This window comes from Bubalus kerabau, chromosome 1, assembly GCF_029407905.1.
Source record: "Bubalus kerabau isolate K-KA32 ecotype Philippines breed swamp buffalo chromosome 1, PCC_UOA_SB_1v2, whole genome shotgun sequence".
In the NCBI taxonomy this organism is placed as follows: domain Eukaryota; kingdom Metazoa; phylum Chordata; class Mammalia; order Artiodactyla; family Bovidae; genus Bubalus; species Bubalus kerabau.
The window spans coordinates 22,729,872-22,749,651 of NC_073624.1; the positions used below are offsets into that span (position 1 = coordinate 22,729,872).

The window sequence follows — 19,780 nt, forward strand, 5'->3', positions numbered from 1 at the left end:
TTTAGCACCACTTTTGTGAAAATTGTACTTTTCTGTTAAATTATCATGGCACTTTTGTCAAAAATCAATTGACCATTTATGCATGAATCTATTTCTAAACTTTATACCCTGTTTCATTGATCTGAATATCTGCCTTCTTTCACCAATATCTTGGTTACTGTGAATTTATAGGAGTCATGAAGCGATGTGAGTTCTCCTGCTTTTTTTTTTCAAAATTTTTTTGACTTTTTTATGCAAAGAAAAAAGTTTACTTAGCGGCCAGTTTTTATTATAATTCCATTACCTGGTATGGTACATAAAATCTCAGCTATTTGAAAAAAACATGGCTGATTCTAAGATAGGGGTAGGAAATATATAAGAAGAGCCTGGAGATTTTTGTAGTTCTAGAAAATGGAGAAGTACTTAAATGATGGAGGTATGTCAACAGGATTGAGGAACTAGCTAAAGAAATTACCAATAGCCAAAGCTGGAACAATTTAAGTGGCAAAACCAAAATAAGATATAGTATTGAATTATAACCCCCAAATTAAATATCCATGAGTACACAGTAGTTTAAAATAATTGAATACTTAAGTAAATGAGGGAGATGAAACAAATCTCCTGTGCAGAAAAGTTCTAAATAAATAATGTAGATGCTATTGCCTAAAGGTGATGGGACTCCTTATTCCTTAAGGACTTACTGCACATAATGATTTCCTTCCAAAGAAATTATTATACAGTCAAATGGAAAGGGAAAATAAGAGTAACTTTAGAGTGAAAAATCTGACAAACACCACCTCAGTGAGCAAAGGTAACATCAACAGTGATAAGTCATGCTAACAGTTTGTTCTCTTGATGTGATGTGATAAAATTTGCACTCTGTGGTCCTCCCCCAAACTTACAACCCCAATCCACACATGAGAAAAATGTCAGACATTTCCCAATGAGGGATATTCTAAAATATATCTACCTGGTACTTTTCAAGACCAACAACATCATCAAAGAGAATACAGAAAGTCTGTAATAGCCAAGGGGAACCAAAGGAGACATGACATCGAAATGTCATATGGTAACCCGGATAGGATCCTGGAATACAAAAAGGACAAAGCTAAAAAAATTAAGGAAGGAATAAACTATGGAATAAATTGAGGAATAAACTATGGATTTTAGTTACTAAAAATGTATAACTGTTGGTTTACTATAAAAAATGTGTAATACTAATATAAAATGCTTTAAAGAGGAAATGAGTACAGAGTATACAGAACTCTATACAATTTTAAAACTTTTTCTGTAAATGTATATCATTCTAAACAATAAAATGCATTTTGAAAAATTAAAATCAACGTATAAAGTTCTACAAAATAAAATCTTACTATGCTTCCAGTTTTTTAACTTTTTTTTAATTGGAGGAAAATTGCTTTACATTGTTGTGCTGATTTCCATCATACAACAATGTGAATCAGCCATAAGTATACATATATCCCCTCCCTCTAGAACCTTTCTCCCATGTCCCACGCCATCACACCCCTCTAGATTGTCACAGAGAACCAGGCAGTGTGTTTCTGATTTTGATTGACTTAAATTCATAGAGGAATTTAAAGAGAAAAGAAATCATCATAACCTTTTGATTTCCAGTTTAGGAACATAGTTTATTTATCAATTTGTCTTTCTCAACTTTTCTCATTAGTATTTCATAATTTTCAGCATACAAATGGTGCACATGCTTTGGTACATTTATACTATCAACTTAATGTTTTTGATACTATTGCAAATGATACTTTTTGTTTATCACAAATTCTAATAATTTAATTTTAGTATATGGAAATATAACTGATTTTGATATGCTGTTCTATCTGAAACCATGTTTAACTTACTGGTTAGTTTTAGGAGGATTTTGGAGATACTTTGGAATTTTCTATGCAGACAATTATGTCATTTTGTAAATAAACATAGTTTTGTTTTCTCTTTTGAAACTATGTGACTTTTTACAATAGAGAAATAGAGTCAATGGATGTAGAAAATAAATTTATGGTTACCACCTAGACAGCAAATTAAAAAGCAGAGACATTACCTTGCTGAAAAAGGTCTCTATAGTCAAAGCTATGGTTTTTCAGTAGTCATATATGGATGTGAAATTAAAAGATGCTTACTTCTTGGAAGAAAAGTTATGACCAACCTAGACAGCATATTAAAAAGCAGAGACATTACTTTGCCAACAAAAGTCTGTCTAGTCAAGGCTATGGTCTTTCCAGTAGTCATGTATGGATGTGAGAGTTGGACTATAAAGAAAGCTGAGCACCAAAGAATTGATGCTTTTGAACTTGGTGTTGGAGAAGGCTCTTGAGTGTCCCTTGGACTGCAAGGAGATCCAGCCAGTCCATCCTAAAGGAAATCAGTCTTGAATATTCATTGGAAGGACTGATGTTAAAACTAAAACTCCAATACTTTGGCCATCTGATGCAAAGGACTGACTCATTTGAAAAGACCCTGATGCTGGGAAATATTGGAGGAGAGAGGAGAAGGGGACGACTGAGGATGAGATGGTTGGATGGCATCACCGACTCAATGGGCATGAGTTTGAGTAAACTCCAGGAGTTAGTGATGGACAGGGAGGCCTGGTGTGCTGCAGTCCATGGGGTTGCAAAGAGCCAGACACGACTGAGCAACTGAACTGAACTGATATGGATGTGAGAGTTGGAATATAAAGAAGGCTGAGAATCGAAGAACTGATGCTTTTGAACTGTGATGTTGGAGAAGACTCTTGAGATTCCCTTGGACTGAAAGGGGATCAAACCAGTCAGTCCTAAAGGAAATCAATCCTGAATATTCATTGGAAGAACTGATGCTGAAGCCGAAGCTCCAATACTTTGGTCAGCTAATGCAAAGAACTGGATCATTAGAAAAGACCCTGACACTGGGAGAGATTGAAGACAGGAGGAAAAGGAATGACAGAGGATGAGATAGTTGGATGGCATCACTGACTTGATGGGTATGAGTTTGAGCAAGCTCCAGGAGAAGGTGAAGGACAGGGAGGCCTGGTGTGCTGCAGTCCATGGGGATGCAAAGAGTCAGACCTGACTGAGCAACTGAACAACAACAATGGAGGATAAAGGGAGAGCAATAAACTGGGATATTAGCATTGACATATACACATTGTGTATGTTAGTTGCTCATTTCGTGTCTGACTCTTTGTGACCCCATGGAATGTAGCCCGCCAGGCTTCTCTGTCCGTAGGATTCTCCAGACAATAATACTGGAGTGGATTGCCATTCCCTTCTCCAGAGAATCTTCCCAACCCAGGGATTGAACCCTGGTCTCCTGCATTGCAGGCAAGAAGAACTCTACTCAATACTCTTTAATGGCCTATAGAGGAAAATGAATCTAAAAACAGAGTAGATACAGGTTGCTCCTAAAACAAAACAAAACAAAACATGTCCTCCCAAATATATGTTCATGAAGTAAGAGCCTGTTTGCCTCTCAACATCTTTTCCTCACATAGTAGACTTTAAAGTGCACAGTAAGTGAAGACTGTGGAGTCAAAGATACCCCTCTATCTTCCATATGTTTTACTATGAGTGTATATTAATTTCTGATTTATGAAAATATTTTAAATGAATTAAAACAGAATTGATGTCAGTGAATCACATAGTCTCAATACACAAATATTTTTTAAAAGTTTTAGATGAAGTTGTGGACAACTAATGCAAAATAAATTACTGAGGAAATTGAAAGTACTAGTAAAGCAAAACAAAAACAAAAACAAAAAAACCCATATTTTTCTTGAAAAATATTTTTACAACCTGTAAACATAGCCAGAACTTTGTTCCTCACAGGTTAGGATTGATTCATGGATTTTTAAAGTGTCTTAATATTTCACTATTTAATTACTTTGTAATTTGAGAAATCTGGATTTGAACAATCATTAAATAATAATATAATAGATAAATACACTACCATGTAATTTTCAATAAATATTCTCTCTTATACAATGCCAAATTAATAGAGTAAATCTTTTAATACATAAAGTATCTTCCATGCAAACTATATTTCATTTAGCTTTTTTCACCATCTAATATTTGTACTATATATACTAAAGGGCTTCCCGGGTAGCTCAGAGGTTAAAGCATCTGCCTGCAATGCAGGAGACCTGGGTTTGATCCCTGGGTTGGGAACATCCCCTGGAGAAGGAAATGGCAACCCACTCCAGTATTCTTGCCTGGAGAATCCCATGGACAGAGGAGCCTGGTGGGCTACAGTCCACGGGGTCGCAAAGAATCGGACACATGAGTGACTTCACTTTCACTTGCATATATACTAAAAACAAGTTTATAAATACAAAACTGGATTTCTTTTAATAGAAAAAGAATTATACTACCAAACCACTTAAACTTTCAGATTGCATTGAATTTGAAGATGAGGGAATTTGAACATTATAGCTAACCAGGCAGGTAACACCAATAGCTATGGAGAAATCACCCCCAACACACACAAAATTTAACATCAAAAAATGAATTAAATATTTTCCAAAACATCTGGAGACATAAAGATTATATTCTGCATAATGAATATTTTTGACCCACTTTCACTTTGATTCATTCTTGTCTTCACCTGTAGAATAAAAGTTAACATTAGATATTAGTTAACATGAATCCCAAGGTAAATTATTTCCTGCAACAACCCTGAGGCCTCCCAAATTCTATGTAGCTTACCTATAGCAAGTTCTCCTGTATCCATCTTTGTTCAACAGTGTGACAGCAGAAGCATGGATTACATACCCACACTACCTGATAACACCTAGGTCTATGCCTTAAGATTGCACCAATTGGAGGACAAACTTGGTCAGAACACAGAGAGGATGAGCTATCTCGGCTGGCCTTTCACCTCTGCTTTGAGACTAGGAGGTCCTTGTTTTTATGTATGACTGGCTTCAGAGACATGATCTCAGAAAAAGGTAGCCAATGATCAAATAGCATTCAATATTCCCACACAGAAATTTTCCACTGGTTTCAATACCTCATTTACTTCACACTCTGTCAGACAAGGATCATAGAGAACTAAAATGCCAAATTTTATCATCATTTCATAGCTCAAATTAAACATGAACTTTAGCAGCCAACATAAACTTGAAAACTCAAGGCCTCTTTAGACTCTCATGAGGGTAGGAAATAATCAATAACTAAATCCAAAAACTCTAAGAATACATTACTTGACATAATTCATAGATAAAAATAAAAACTATCAAACTATACAGAAATACGAACCTATATGTTTAAGAAGTATCCTACAGATATCCAACCTGATTGATACAATATAGTAAATATATACAATATTGGGTTGATTGATTTGAATAATGGTAGATTTCCATTTCTTTCTGTGTTCTCTTTAAATTGTCTGAAGAAACAGACATTGGCTTTCAAAAAACTGACACCTATAATTGAAAAGCTTAAAATTTTGAATAGGTTTAAAAGTTGCCCTTTAAAAGCATCAAAGTCAAAATGATCTGTTCCACTAGCCATAGCAACAATTAAAATAGCATTGTTTAAAAATCATTGCATGTGTAAATATAATGAGAATGTCTGTGCCCTATTTAACTCCAGAAGTAAGTGCTATTTAGACAAAGGCCCCAAAAAAAAAAAAAAAAAAGGATTGTATTTTGTTTTTTTTTTTAATCTTTTTTCTCTTATGAAACACATAGATCTGCGCACCTGAAGGGCCACCCATGCTCTGATACTTTACCATTTTTTCTTAGAAATGCATAGTAGTAACAATTGAAATGACCTCTATATTAGTTACACCATTTGTAGTCTTTTCAAAAGCATTTTTCCAAGGTTTGGGATTCCTTCTATGAATAGAAGTACAAAATTGCTTTTCATCTTTTAAAATAATGGTAGCACATTTTTTAGATCCTCTAGTGTTTACGCCTATAGATCTGCCTTTAAATTATTATATATTTGCCCTAAGATCTAACTGTAAAATTTTAGGGACTAAGTTTCTTATATTAAAAAAAAAATGAGAAAGGCAATCCAAAAATTCTTCTGTCAATATGGCAATAGGGCTTTCTCCTAAAGGCAAAAGAGTAGCTTTGAGGCATGTCTATGAACTATAGGTATTATTAATAGGCTCACAGATATTAATCACTCTGCTTGGTTGCTCTACATCTCTGCCTACTATGTGAAATTTCCCAGTTCCAAATTGTGTTATTTAACAGAAACATATTAAATAGAATTTTCATATATAATGAACCATATTATAATTTAATTATAAACATTATTGTACCATATATTTAAGTAATATGGTGGATCTCTTTTAAAAAGCTGTATAGTTTTATATTTTATCATTTTTAATGTTAACAAGTTAACTGATACACACTTATTTATAAGCATTGCCGTAAATCTTCAGTGAAAAGCAATAATTAGAAATTTTATTTCTTAGGCTTTTTTAAGTAAGCATCCACAGAGGTAAAACAAACTAAAATTCAGCCCTAAGATGAAATACATAAAATAAAACAGAGAGGGGAATATTTCATGATGACATCAGTAAACAGAAAAAAAGTGGAATGATAGCAAGATTAAGCTAAACTAATATCAAATTTCTTGTCAAATAGATGGGGAAACAGTAGTTGACTTTATTTTTCTGGGCTCCAAAATCACTGCAGGTGGTGATTGCAGCCATGAAATTAAAAAACGCTTACTCCTTGGAAGGAAAGTTATGACCAACCTAGATAGCATATTGAAAAGCAGAGACATTACTTTGCCAACAAAGGTGCATCTAGTTAAGGCTATGGTTTTTCCAGTGGTCATCTATAGATGTGAGAGTTGGACTGTAAAGAAAGCTGAGCCAAAGAATTGTTGCCTTTGAACTGTGGTGTTGGCGAAGACTCTTGAGAATCCCTTGGACTGCAAGGAGAGCAAAGCCTGGCATACTGCAGCTCATGGGGTCGCAAAGAGTCACACACGGCTGGGCGACTGAACTGAATATTAAATTTATCATAAAGCAGGCAGAATACATACTATTATGGAATAATTTTCCAAAAGCAAAAGTCTCACTAAAACTATGCGTTTTGTTTGAGGAAAGCTAAATCTCTCCTATGTGTTCTTTAAATTTTTTTTTCTAATTGAAGTATAGTTAATTTATAATTTGTGTTAGATTCTGGTGTACAGAAAATGATTCAGATATATATATATATATATATGTTTTATCACGATATATGATCCTTTATACATATTGTTGCATTCAGTTTGCTAATATTTTGTGAGGACTTTTGCATCTATATTCATCAAGGATATTGACTGGTAATTTTCTTTTTTTGGTAGTATCTTTGTCTAATTTTGATATCAGAATAATGGTAGCCTCCTTGAATGTCTTTGAGAGTGTTCCCTTCTCTTTCAATCTTTTTCAATCTTCAATAGCTCAAGAAGGATTGATATAAGTTTTTCTTTGTATATTTGGTAAAATTCACCAGTGAAGCCATCCAGACCTGAACATTTGTTTGCAGGGAGTTATTTGTTTAAAGTACAGATTCTATTTCACTTATAATGATCATTGTTCAAATTATCTCTTTCTTTTCTTCTCCTCACTTTTGGTGGGTTGTACTTTTCTAGAAAATTTTCCATTTCTTGTGTGTTATCTAATTTGTTGACGTAAGTGTTCATAGTATTTTCTTATTTTTTTTATTTCTTCAGTATATGTTATTATTTCACCTTTTTATTTTTTTCTTTTGTTTATTTCAGTTCTTTCTCTTTTATTCTTGGTGAGCCTGGCTAGAAGTATGTTGATTTTACTTACCTTTAAGAAAAATAGTTCTTTTCTTTATTGATATGTTCTACTGTTTTTGTATCTATTTTATTTCCTCTCTGATCTTTGTTATTTCCTTCCTTCTTTGGGCTTTAGGTTTTATTTGTTACTCTTTTTCTAATTCTTTTAGGTAGTAGGTTAGGTTATTTGAGATTTTCTTCTTTCTTTTTATTTTTTTATTGAAGGATAATTGCTTTACAGAATTTTGTTGGTTTCTGTCAACCTCAATATGAATCGCCATAGGTATAAATATATCCTCTCCCTTTTGAACCTCCTTCCCATCTCCCTCATCTCATCCCTCTAGGTTGATACAGAGCCCCTGTTTGAGTTTCCTGAGTCATACAGCAAATTCTAGTTGTCTATCTATTTTACATATGGTAATGTAAGTTTCCAAATTACTCTTTCCATACATCTCACCCTCTCTTCCCCTCTCCCCATGTCCATAAGTTTATTCTCTAGATTTTCTTCTTTCCTGATGAATCCTGTATCACTATGAACTTCCCTTTCAGAACTGCTTCTGCTGTATCCCATAGATTTTGTAAGTGTCTTTTCATCATCATTTAACTCCAGATATTTTCTGAGAGCTTGTTTGAAGGTTCTAGCTGGGAAACGGAGCTATGCATATACCCTTGACTGAAGACTGGTCCTCCTCTATCAGAGATGGTTGTCCTCTTTGACAGAGGATGCAGCTTCAGGAAGGACACACATGGAATGTTGAGAGGGGAAAAGGACACCCGCCTAGCCAGCCAGATCAGCTTAATCAACCCTGGTGATCAGTGGGGTGACAGATGTCACAACCAGATCACCCTCATATCCTCCAGGTATTTTCAAACTTTCTTTTTCATGTCATTGTTTACCCATTAGTTTTTAGTATCCATGTAATATTTTTTTTTTTACTTTTACTTTCTGTGGTTTATTTCTACTTATATACAGTTGTGGTCAGAAAAGATGTTTGAAATACTTTCTATCCATTACATTTCATGAGGCCTGTTTTTTGTCCTAGAATGCAATCTATCCTTGAGAATATTTCACATGCACTTAAAAAGAATGTGTATTCTGGGCTTTTCATATGTAACATCCTGTAGACTTCAATTAAGTTCAACTGTTCTATTGTGTCATTAAGAATCTCAGTTACCTTAATGATTTTATATCTGGGAAATCTGTCCAGTGATGTCAGTGGGGTGTTAAGATCTCCTACTATTATTGTATTCCCTTTAATTTCTCCTTTTATATCTGTAGTTTATTTTATGTATTTAAGTGTTGTCATTTCCTATACCAGGGGATCTTCCAGACCCAGGGATTGAATTTATGTCTTTTGTGTCTCTTGCATTGGCATGTTTTACCACGGTACAACCTAGAAGCCATTACTTTATTGGGTTCATATATTTGCAAGTGTAATACCTTCTTCTTGTATCTCCTTATCATTATACAGTGTCCTTCTTTATCTTTCATTATGAATTTTGTTTCAAAGTCTATTTTGTCTTATATGAGCATTGCTACATGTTCTTTCTTGTCATTTTCATTTGGATGCTCTATTTATCTCGTGATTTAAGTCGTCTTTTCCTCCCCTTCCCATTATTTGGTCAGGTGATTATTTTTTTCTATTTGTGTTTTTTTTTTTTTTTTTTTTTTTAGTTGGAAGCTAATTACAATATTGTAGTGGTTTTTGCCATACATTGATATGAATCCGCCAGGGGTTTACAGGTGTTCCCTTCCTAAAACCCCTTTCCCACCTCTCTCTCCATCCCACCCCTCTGGGTCATCCCAGTGAAACAGCCCTGAGCACCCTGTCTCATGCATTGAACCTGGACTGGCTATCTGTTTCATATTTGATAATATACATGTTTCAGTGATATTCTCTCAGATCATCCCACCCTCACCTTTTCCCACAGAGTCCAAAAGACTGTTCTATACATCTGTGTCTCTTTTGCTGTCTTGCATATAGGGTTATCATTATCATCTTTCTAAGTTCCATATATATGCGTTCGTATACTGTACTGGTGTTTTTCTTTCTGGCTTACTTCACTCTGTATAATAGGCTCCAGTTTCATCCATCTAATTAGAACTGATTCAAATGCATTCTTTTTAATGGCTGAGTAATATTCCTTTGTGGATATGTACCACAGCTTTCTTATCCATTCGTCTGCTGATAGACATCTAGGTTACTTCCATGGCCTGGCTATCATAAACAGTGCTTCAGTGGACATTGGGGTACATGTGTCTCTTTCAATTCTCATTTCCTTGGTGTGTATGCCCAACAGTGGGATTGCTAGGTCAAATGGCAGTTCTATTTTCAGTTTTTTAAGAAATCTCCACAATGTTCTCCATAGTGGGAACTAGTTTGCATTCCCACCAACAGTGTAAGAGGGTTCCCTTTTCTCCACACCCTCTCCAGCATTTATTGCTTGTAGATTTTTGGATAACAGCCATTCTGACTGCTGTGAGATGGTACCTCATAGTGGTTTTGATTTTCATTTCTCTGATAATGAGCAATGTTGAGCATCTTTTCATGTGTTTGTTAGCCATCTGTATGTGTTCTTTGGAGAACTGTCTGTTTAGTTCTTTGGCTCCTTTTTTTTTTGGCCCATTTTTTTGATTGGGTCATTTATTTTTCTGGAATTGAGCTTCAGGAGTTTCTTGTATATTTTTGAGATTAATTCTTTGTCAGTTGCTTCATTTGATATTATTTTTCTCCCATTTTGAAGGCTGTCTTTTCACTTTGCTTATCGTTTCCTTCATTGAACAAAAGCTTTTGAGTTTAATTAGGTCCCATTTATTTATTTTTGCTTTTATTTCCATTACTGTGGGAGGTGGGTCATAGAGGATCCTGCTGTGATTTACGTCAGACAGTGTTTTGCCTATGTTTTCCTCTAAGAGTTTTATAGTCTCTGGTCTTACATTTAGATCTTTAATCCATTTTGAGTTTATTTTTGTGTATGGTGTTAGAAAGTGTTCTAGTTTCATTCTTTTACAAGTGGTTGACCAGTTTTCCCAGCACCACTTGTTAAAGAGATTATCTTTTCTCCATTGTATATTCGTGCTTCCTTTGTCAAAGATAAGGTGTCCATAGGTGCATGGATTTATCTCTGGGCTTTCTATTTTGTTCCATTGATCTATATTTCTGTCTTTGTGCCAGTACCATATTGTCTTGATGACTGTAGCTTTGTAGTAGAGCCTGAAGTCAGGCAGGTTAATTCTTCCTGTTCCATTCTTCCTTCTCAAGATTGCTTTGGCTATTCGAGGTTTCTTGTATTTCCATACAAATTGTGAAATTATTTGTTCTAGTTCTGTGAAAAATACCGTTGGTGCTTGATAGGGATTGCATTGAATCTATAGATTGTTTTGGGTAGTATACTCATTTTCACTATATTGATTCTTCCAATGCATGAACATGGTATATATCTCCATCTATTTGTGTCCTCTTTTATTTCTTTCACCAATGTTTTATAGTTTTCTATATATAGGTCTTTTGTTTCTTTAGGTAGATATATGCCTAAGGATTCTTTTCATTGCAATGGTGAATGAAATTGTTTCCTTAATTTATTTTTCTGTTTTCACATTGTTAGTGTATAGGAATGCAAGGCATTTCTGTGTGTTAATTTTATATCCTGCAACTTTACTATATTCATTGATTAGCTCTAGTAATTTTCTGGTGGAGTGTTTAGGGTTTTCTATGTAGAGGATCATGTCATGTGCAAACAGTGAGAGTTTTACTTCTTTTTTTTCCAATCTGGATTTCTTTTACTTCTTTGTCTGCTCTGATTGCTGTGGCCAAAACTTCCAAAACTATGTTGAACAGTAGTGGTGAGATGGGCACCCTTGTCTTGTTACTGACTTTAGGGGAAATGCTTTCAATTTTTCACCATTGAAGATAATGTTTGCTATTGGTTTGTCATATATAGCTTTTATTATCTTGAGCTATGTTCCTTCTATTTCTGCTTTCTAGAGGGTTTTTTACCATAAATGGATGTTGAATTTTGTCAAAGGCTTTTTATCTTTCAATTTGTTAATGTGGTGTATTACATTGATTGATTTGTGGATATTAAAGAACATTGCATTCCTGGGATAAAGCTCACTTAGTCATGATGTACGATCTTTTCAATATGTTGTTGGATTCTGTTTGCTAGAATTTTGTTAAGGATTTTTGCATCTATGTTCATCAGTGATATTGGCCTGTAGTTTTCTTTTTTTGTGGCATCTTTGTCTGGTTTTGGTATTAGGGTGATGGTGGCCTCATAGGATGAGTTTGGAAGTTTACCTTCTTCTGCAATTTTCTGGAAGAGTTTGAGTAAGATAAGTGTTAGCTCTTCTTTAAATTTTTGGTAGAATTCAGCTGTGAAGCCATCCAGTCCTGGGCTTTTGTTTGCTTGAAGACTTAAATAAGAATAATATATTAATAAAACACCTGTCCATGATTAAGGTTGAAATATTAAATAAAGACTCATTATGTGATTCATGAATTCATCCTCCAACCATGTCTAGTAGTTTTTTACTAGGAATATTTGATATAACAAATGATGTAAAAAACAACTAGACACAATTGGAGGATGAATTCATGAATCACATAATGATTCTTTATTTAATATTTCAACCTTAGTCACTGACAGGTATTTTATTAATATATTGTTCTTATTTTATTCTTTCAAGGGCATGTATGTTTCTCAGAGAAAATATGAAGATTAAATTTTTTACTTAATAATCACAAAACTGAATGTAAGAACTAGGGCAGAAAAATAGAAATGTCATTTTGAAAATGATGGTCTTTGCTCCAGGCACAATATGGTTGGAAATGTAGTAATTCTGCAGAATAATTAGTGACAAATATCCTTAAATACCTGTTGAAAATGGGTTTATGATTTTTAGAACTTTTTCTATGACAATAGAAATGAAATAACAATGGATGTGAAGGACAGGTGTGTTCACTGCCAAGATTTAGCAACCTAGTTTTAAAAGTAAAACTTGAGGTACTCTAAGTTTACAATGTATGTGACTGAGATGGAAACAAGATAACTACTACGTCCGTCTTCTCAAATCTTATAGAATATGATAACAATTTCTCATAGGCATTTAAAAATGGAAAATCTAAATAACACACTTAGAGTTCCATTTGTCCTTTTTTTTTTTTTAATTTTATTTTATTTTTAAACTTAACATAACTGTATTAGATTTGCCAAATATCAAAATGAATCCACCACAGGTATACATGCGTTCCCCATCCTGAACCCTCCTCCCTCCTCCCTCCCCATTCCATCCCTCTGGGCCGTCCCAGTGCACCAGCCCCAAGCATCCAGTATCGTGCATCGAACCTGGACTGGCAACTCATTTCATACATGATATTTTACATGTTTCAATGCCATTCTCCCAAATCTTCCCACCCTCTCCCTCTCTCACAGAGTCCATAAGACTGTTCTATACATCAGTGTCTCTTTTGCTGTCTCGTACACAGGGTTATTGTTACCATCTTTCTAAATTCCATATATATGCATTAGTATACTGTATTGGTGTTTTTCTTTCTGGCTTACTTCACTCTGTATAATAGGCTCCAGTTTCATCCACCTCATTAGAGCTGATTCAAATGTATTCTTTTTCTTTTTTTTTTTTTTTTTTTTTTTTAATTTTATTTTATTTTTAAACTTTACATAACTGTATTAGATTTGCCAAATATCAAAATGAATCCGCCACAGGTATACATGTGTTCCCCATCCTGAACCCTCCTCCCTCCTCCCTCCCCATTCCATCCCTCTGGGTCGTCCCAGTGCACCAGCCCCAAGCATCCAGTATCGTGCATCGAACCTGGACTGGCAACTCATTTCATACATGATATTTACATGTTTCAATGCCATTCTCCCAAATCTTCCCACCCTCTCCCTCTCCCACAGAGTCCATAAGACTGTTCTATACATCAGTGTCTCTTTTGCTGTCTCGTACACAGGGTTATTGTTACCATCTTTCTAAATTCCATATATATGCGTTAGTATACTGTATTGGTGTTTTTCTTTCTGGCTTACTTCACTCTGTATAATAGGCTCCAGTTTCATCCACCTCATTAGAACTGATTCAAATGTATTCTTTTTAATGGCTGAATAATACTCCATTGTGTATATGTACCACAGCTTTCTTATCCATTCATCTGCTGATTGTCCTTTTAATTGCAGCCCAAAATCTCATATTTTCTGGAGGTGTGTGATGAGCTTCAGTCAGTTCAGTTGCTCAGTCATGTCCAACTCTTTGCAACTCTCTGCAAATAGCATAAGTATGAGAATTTCCTGTTCAAACTTGAAGTGACACATTGATGACAAATCAACTTTTTTCCTTCTTGCTTAACTCTGAGCCTTCTCAGGGCAGTCTGTGAAGGTCACAGACATTGCTTATTCTCATCCTGGGTTTATGTTTTTAAATTTCTCCTTTTATTACCCAGCTATAACAGGCCTCTTTTATGAAAGTAACCTGACCTCCCCACTAAAGGATGCACAACTTTCTGGCCAACAGAAGGCATGTTTCCCTCCTCTCCTGTCTCTCTACTAGACTATCTCACTTAGTGGGAACTAACAAATGTTAGAGGCAATGCCACTGAAGTATAGTTAGTATACAGCAAAATCAAAATAGAGCATTGTTTTTTAATAATTTGAGGTAAAAAGCAATCATAAAGTATCAAATATGATGGACCATTTCTCCAAATATTCAAATTATTGTCTGTAGAATGTTACTCAAGAGCATACACACAGGCATATGGGTTTGTATATAATATTAAGTGAAACCATAGACCTCATTACAGGGAACAATTAGTTTGGGATTTTATGATCAGTAGAAGGTAAGTTTTTTGTATAATAATATGTTAGTATATTTTTGCTCAACCTTTATAAATATATTCTTGGAAAGGAATTCATTGTATAGCAAAGGCCAAACATAATTCCTCATACGGAGAAGGCAACGGCACCCCACTCCAGTACTCTTGCCTGGAAAGTCCCATGGGCAGAGGAGCCTGGTAGGGTGCAGTCTGTGGGGTCGTGAAGAGTCAGACACGACTGAGCGACTTCACTTTCACTTTTCACTTTTCACTTTCATGCATTGGAGAAGGAAATGGCAACCCACTCCAGTGTTCTTGCCTGGAGAATCCCAGGGACAGGGAGCCTGGTAGGCTGCGTCTATGGGGTCGCATAGAGTCGGACACGACTGAAGTGACTTAGGAGGAGCAGTAGCAGCAGCAATGATAGTATGCTTTTAGAAATCATCATTGCGTAAATGATATATAATTAAAGATGCTGATATAAATCAGAAATAGTACCATAAAAATGATGACTAAAATAACAATTAAAATGTATAATTATTGAGACCTTGCAAGTGCCAGGTTGAGTGCTCAGTGTTACACACGTTATATATTACATAAACTTATTTGCATTTTAGATTAGTAATATATTACTAGATACTAAATAACTTTTTGAAGGTCACATTTTGTAAACTTAAAAGCTGTAATTCATTTCCAGATATTTCTGACTATTGCATCAACTGTCTGAATTATTAAGTTATGCTATCTGTATTTTTCATAAGTAATCACCATCACTTATACAACTAAAATGACCTTTACAAACTTTAACATCTAGGGGATTTTTCTGGAAGTTTGAACCAACGCTGTTCTTCCATAAATGACCTATACTTACTTATCATTTTGTGGTTCAAATTTTAACCATTAAATCACTTATCAACAACTTTTGTAAAATAAGTACTTTTTAGTCTTTTTCTGTCGTTTTATTTTTCATATTGTTTAGGTTATATGCATTTAGTGTGTCATGTAACATTTTTCAATGTATGAAGCATTTCCTCAATTTTTAATGACTCCTCAGAATTCCTCAACAATTCTAAATATAAAGCCCATTTGGTACCCCTTTTCAACAATAAATGTAAGTCACTAACTAATGTAATTTAGTGCAGGAAATTGTTGCATATGTCAACATTACTCTCTCCTCATCTTTGAAGAACTCAGTCTTTAATCATTATTGAATTTGAAAATTATCATAAATATATGTGAATCTCTCTTGTTCATAGAACATTTTAATTTTAATACAAGCACTATGATGATTTTAAAATATTTCTGTGGAATCTGATTTTAATGAGGATATTATTAGTCATAAACTTCTTTATTCCTCCCTAATTTATTGCTTTTTGTTGTTTCAACCAATAATATACTGTCAAATGCTGCTGAGTCATTTCAGTCATGTCTGACTCTGTGTGACCCCATAGACGGCAGCCCACCAGGCTCCCCCATCCCTGGGATTCTCCAGGCAAGAACACTGGAGTGGGTTGCCATTTCCTTCTCCAGTGCATGAAAGTGAAAAATGAAAGTGAAGTCGCTCAGTCGTGTCCAACTCTTAGCGACCCCATGGACTGCAGCCTACCAGGCTCCTCTGTCCATGGGATTTTCCAGGCAAGAGTACTGGAGTGGGGTGCCATTGCCTTCTCCAATACTGTCAAATACAGAATATCTTTTTAAAAAGTATTCTATCTGAAATGCTTGTTTAAATTACTGAGGAATTTAGAACCAGTCTTTAAGTTTGTTCAGCTGCAAAGTGAGCACTAAGTTCTTTGTCCCACCCACCTTATTATACTAAGGTTCTTATCTCACATACACCACTCATTCCTCAGTTTACTTAGAGCACAGTCCATGACCTCACTCAACAGCAGAGGTGAGTAACCAAGGAGTAACCTATGCAGAACTGAAGGCAGTCAAGAACTCAAAGAGGCAGAAAATAAAGCCTAAGGTTTTTAAAGTTCCAGTTCAATAACTGAGCAGGAATTCACATATGCAGAATTAAATCTTTAAAATGCTTCTCAGAATCTTCATGGGGATAAGGAGAACTACCACTCCAGCGGTGAAACACTTACTAGTCACACAATTGAAATGTTCTGGGATGTGCAGTTGGGGTGCAGAGGTGTGGAGAAAAGTAGGGGATAAGCTCACATACTTTTTTCATTATGAGGAAGAGAGCTTAAAATTGGTTATGCAAAGCCTACTTTTATTCTGGCATTGCTATAATTTGAAGTGTTTGATCAGCAGCAACTCATGTAGCATTACATTTGCTGAAAATGCAACATATATTAGAAAAAGACTACAGTGGTAGAAATGGGTTGGGGTCCAAGTTTATATCCATAACTCCCTGTTGATGTTGGTTCTCGTGTATGGAAACTCTAAGCAACTGTCCCCATCACTCCTTTCTCACTGTTTCCTTTTCTCTCCCAGCAGGTTCACCATCACCTCCAGAGAAGTTCATTGCTGGGATCCTGGGAATCTCTGCCTTGTCCTGATGTCCACTGTGGAGACAATGATCACTGTTACTCCCGGTAAGTACATTTTTTAAAAACTTGGCATCACTGACTCGATGGATGTGAGTTTCAGTGAACTCTGGGAGTTGGTGATGGACAGGGAGGCCTGGTGTGCTGCGATTCATGGGGTAGCAAAGAGTCGGACATGACTGAGTGACTGATCTGATCTGAAGGGAACTTTTCACTTTAATGATGGTCAGTCCTCTAAACATTTTCACAATATTATAGAATGTGCCTATCATTAAAATACACACATTTAGACTAAATACATAATGTTATTCTGAATTTGTCAAAAATGCAAATTCAACACAGGATAATTACAGAGAGTACATATATGTGTATTCTAATTTCATAACTCAAAAGCATGCTTTAGGAAATTGAAAGATCTTATTGAGAAACACAAATTAATTTTTGAGTTTGGTAAGAGATGGTGGAATCTGTTCCTTTAGATTTCTGAAATATATTTTTTCACCAAATTTTCATTACCTAATTATTTTGTCTTGGTAAAATCAGTTTTATTTCAGGTTACTCTAATCCTAACCAATAAACAATTTTAAACCCACAACTGAAATTATTATTTATTTAGAGCAATATTAATTTCTATAATGATTAATTTTTTAGCTACTATAATACCGGAGCAGAATAACTCCTCTCTGATAGCAAGATTCCAGAAAGGCACATAATGATTTAAATCTCTGATATAAATGCAACTTGTATTTTGTCCCTATCTTCAGTTCAGTTCAGTCACTCAGTCATGTCTGACTCTTTGCGACCCCATGAATCGCAGCACTCCAGGCCTCCCTGTCCATCACCAACTCCCGGAGTTCACTCAGACTCATGTCCATCGAGTCAGTGATGCCATCCAGCCATCTTATCCTCTGGCGTCCCCTTCTCCTCCTGCCCCCAATCCCTCCCAGCATCACAGTCTTTTCCAATGAGTCAACTCTTCACATGTGGTGGCCAGAGTACTGGAGTTTCAGCTTCAGCATCATTCCTTCCAAAGAAATCCCAGGGCTGATCTCCTTCAGAATGGACTGGTTGGATCTCCTTGCAGTCCAAGGGACTCTCAAGAGTCTTCTCCAACACCACAGTTCAAAAGCATCAATTCTTCAGCACTCAGCTTTCTTTACAGTCCAACTCTCATATCCATAGATGACCACAGGAAAAACCATAGCCTTGACTAGACGGACCTTTGTTGGCAAAGTAATGTCTCTGCTTTTGAATATGCTATCTAGGTTGGACATAACTTTCCTTCCAAGGAGTAAGCGTCTTTTAATTTCATGGCTGCAGGCACCATCTGCAGTGATTTTGGAGCCCAAAAAAATAAAGTCTGATAGTGTTTCCACTGTTTCCCCATCTATTTCCCATGAAGTGATGGGACCAGATGCCATGATCTTCGTTTTCTGAATTTTGAGTTTCAAGCCAACTTTTTCACTCTCCTCTTTCACCTTCATCAATAGGCTTTTTAGTCCCTATCTTAGGCTAGTGAAAATAAGAAAAGATTAAGGCATAGAACATAACTTACAAAATCAGGCAACAAACATTCCTAAAGAATGATCATGGGAGAGTGCTTTCCCTAAGCAACAATATGATCACCATATCCATTATTGGCAAATGACTCCAATTTTCACCTGCTATAATATGGTAAAAGACAAATAATTTTGCTATTCTAAAATAGAAGTTTCATTTCTTGATTTTCAGGATGTTAAGAGCAGATAATTTTATATGTTTACTTTATATGGAGACATAAATTGGGGTATGAGAGACTGACCCTCTCTGTGAATGTATGAGTGAGATTTGTTTTATATGTAGCATCCTTGAGGGTGTATAGATATGTTTTATGTGTATATAATATATATATAAATATACATACATGTTTATATCTATGCATACATGTAAGTTAACTTCTATTTTTTTTTAATTCAAATTGCCTTTGAATAGTAATTCACAATCTTTCTCCCGAATTTCACTGTGGTTGTTGTCCAAAAGAGTGGTTTACATATGCCAACAATTGCTATTCTATTCATTTGGGGAAAAAAATGTTAAATGGAAGTTTGATGTCCAGATAATGCACAGGAAATGGTAAGATATTAAATGTTTCCAACACTTTGTTAAAGCCTTAATTCAGTCAATATTATCTTTGTTAGAATTCACTTGTGTTTTTGTACATATTTGTAGTTTGTTTATTTTAAGATCTATTAATACTCCATTAAACAATGGAATATAACTTTATGATACTTTATTTACATTTTAAAACCATTAATGCACATTTGGTAATTTCCAGGTCTTCTGCTCCTTGTTAGCAGGTGTTCTGATGGATCACCTTGTAAGGTTTACCTGGTGTTGCCTACACGATTCTCTCAACACACAGGAGGAATGGCTTACCTGTGCCACCTCCTACAGCTAGGTTAGGTATTGGATGTTGGGAAGTTAGAGGCCTAGATCACTTTCATATGTTGGTGGGGGGATACAGGATGCCTGCAATTATTGTTCCCTTACCTCCCACCTTGTTCTCTCATCATGGAGAAGTAATTAGAGATTACAGAGGAGTAGGGCTTCTGGGAAGTCTTAAGTCACATCACCCTTCTCTTCCCACTTTTCAGGGTTCTCCAATCTTGTGTCTTTCATTAGTTCCCATGTTTACAGTTGAAGTTGCAGGGAGGAGTGGAGAAAAATGAGTCTCTGACCC

The 19,780-nt window shown here is 35.4% G+C and overlaps 1 pseudogene; it reads left to right on the forward strand.

Moving 5' to 3' along the window:
• The first annotated feature begins 390 nt into the window (after positions 1 to 390).
• LOC129632505 (NKG2-A/NKG2-B type II integral membrane protein-like) lies at positions 391 to 19,160 on the forward strand (annotated as a pseudogene).
• The last annotated feature ends 620 nt before the right edge of the window (positions 19,161 to 19,780 follow it).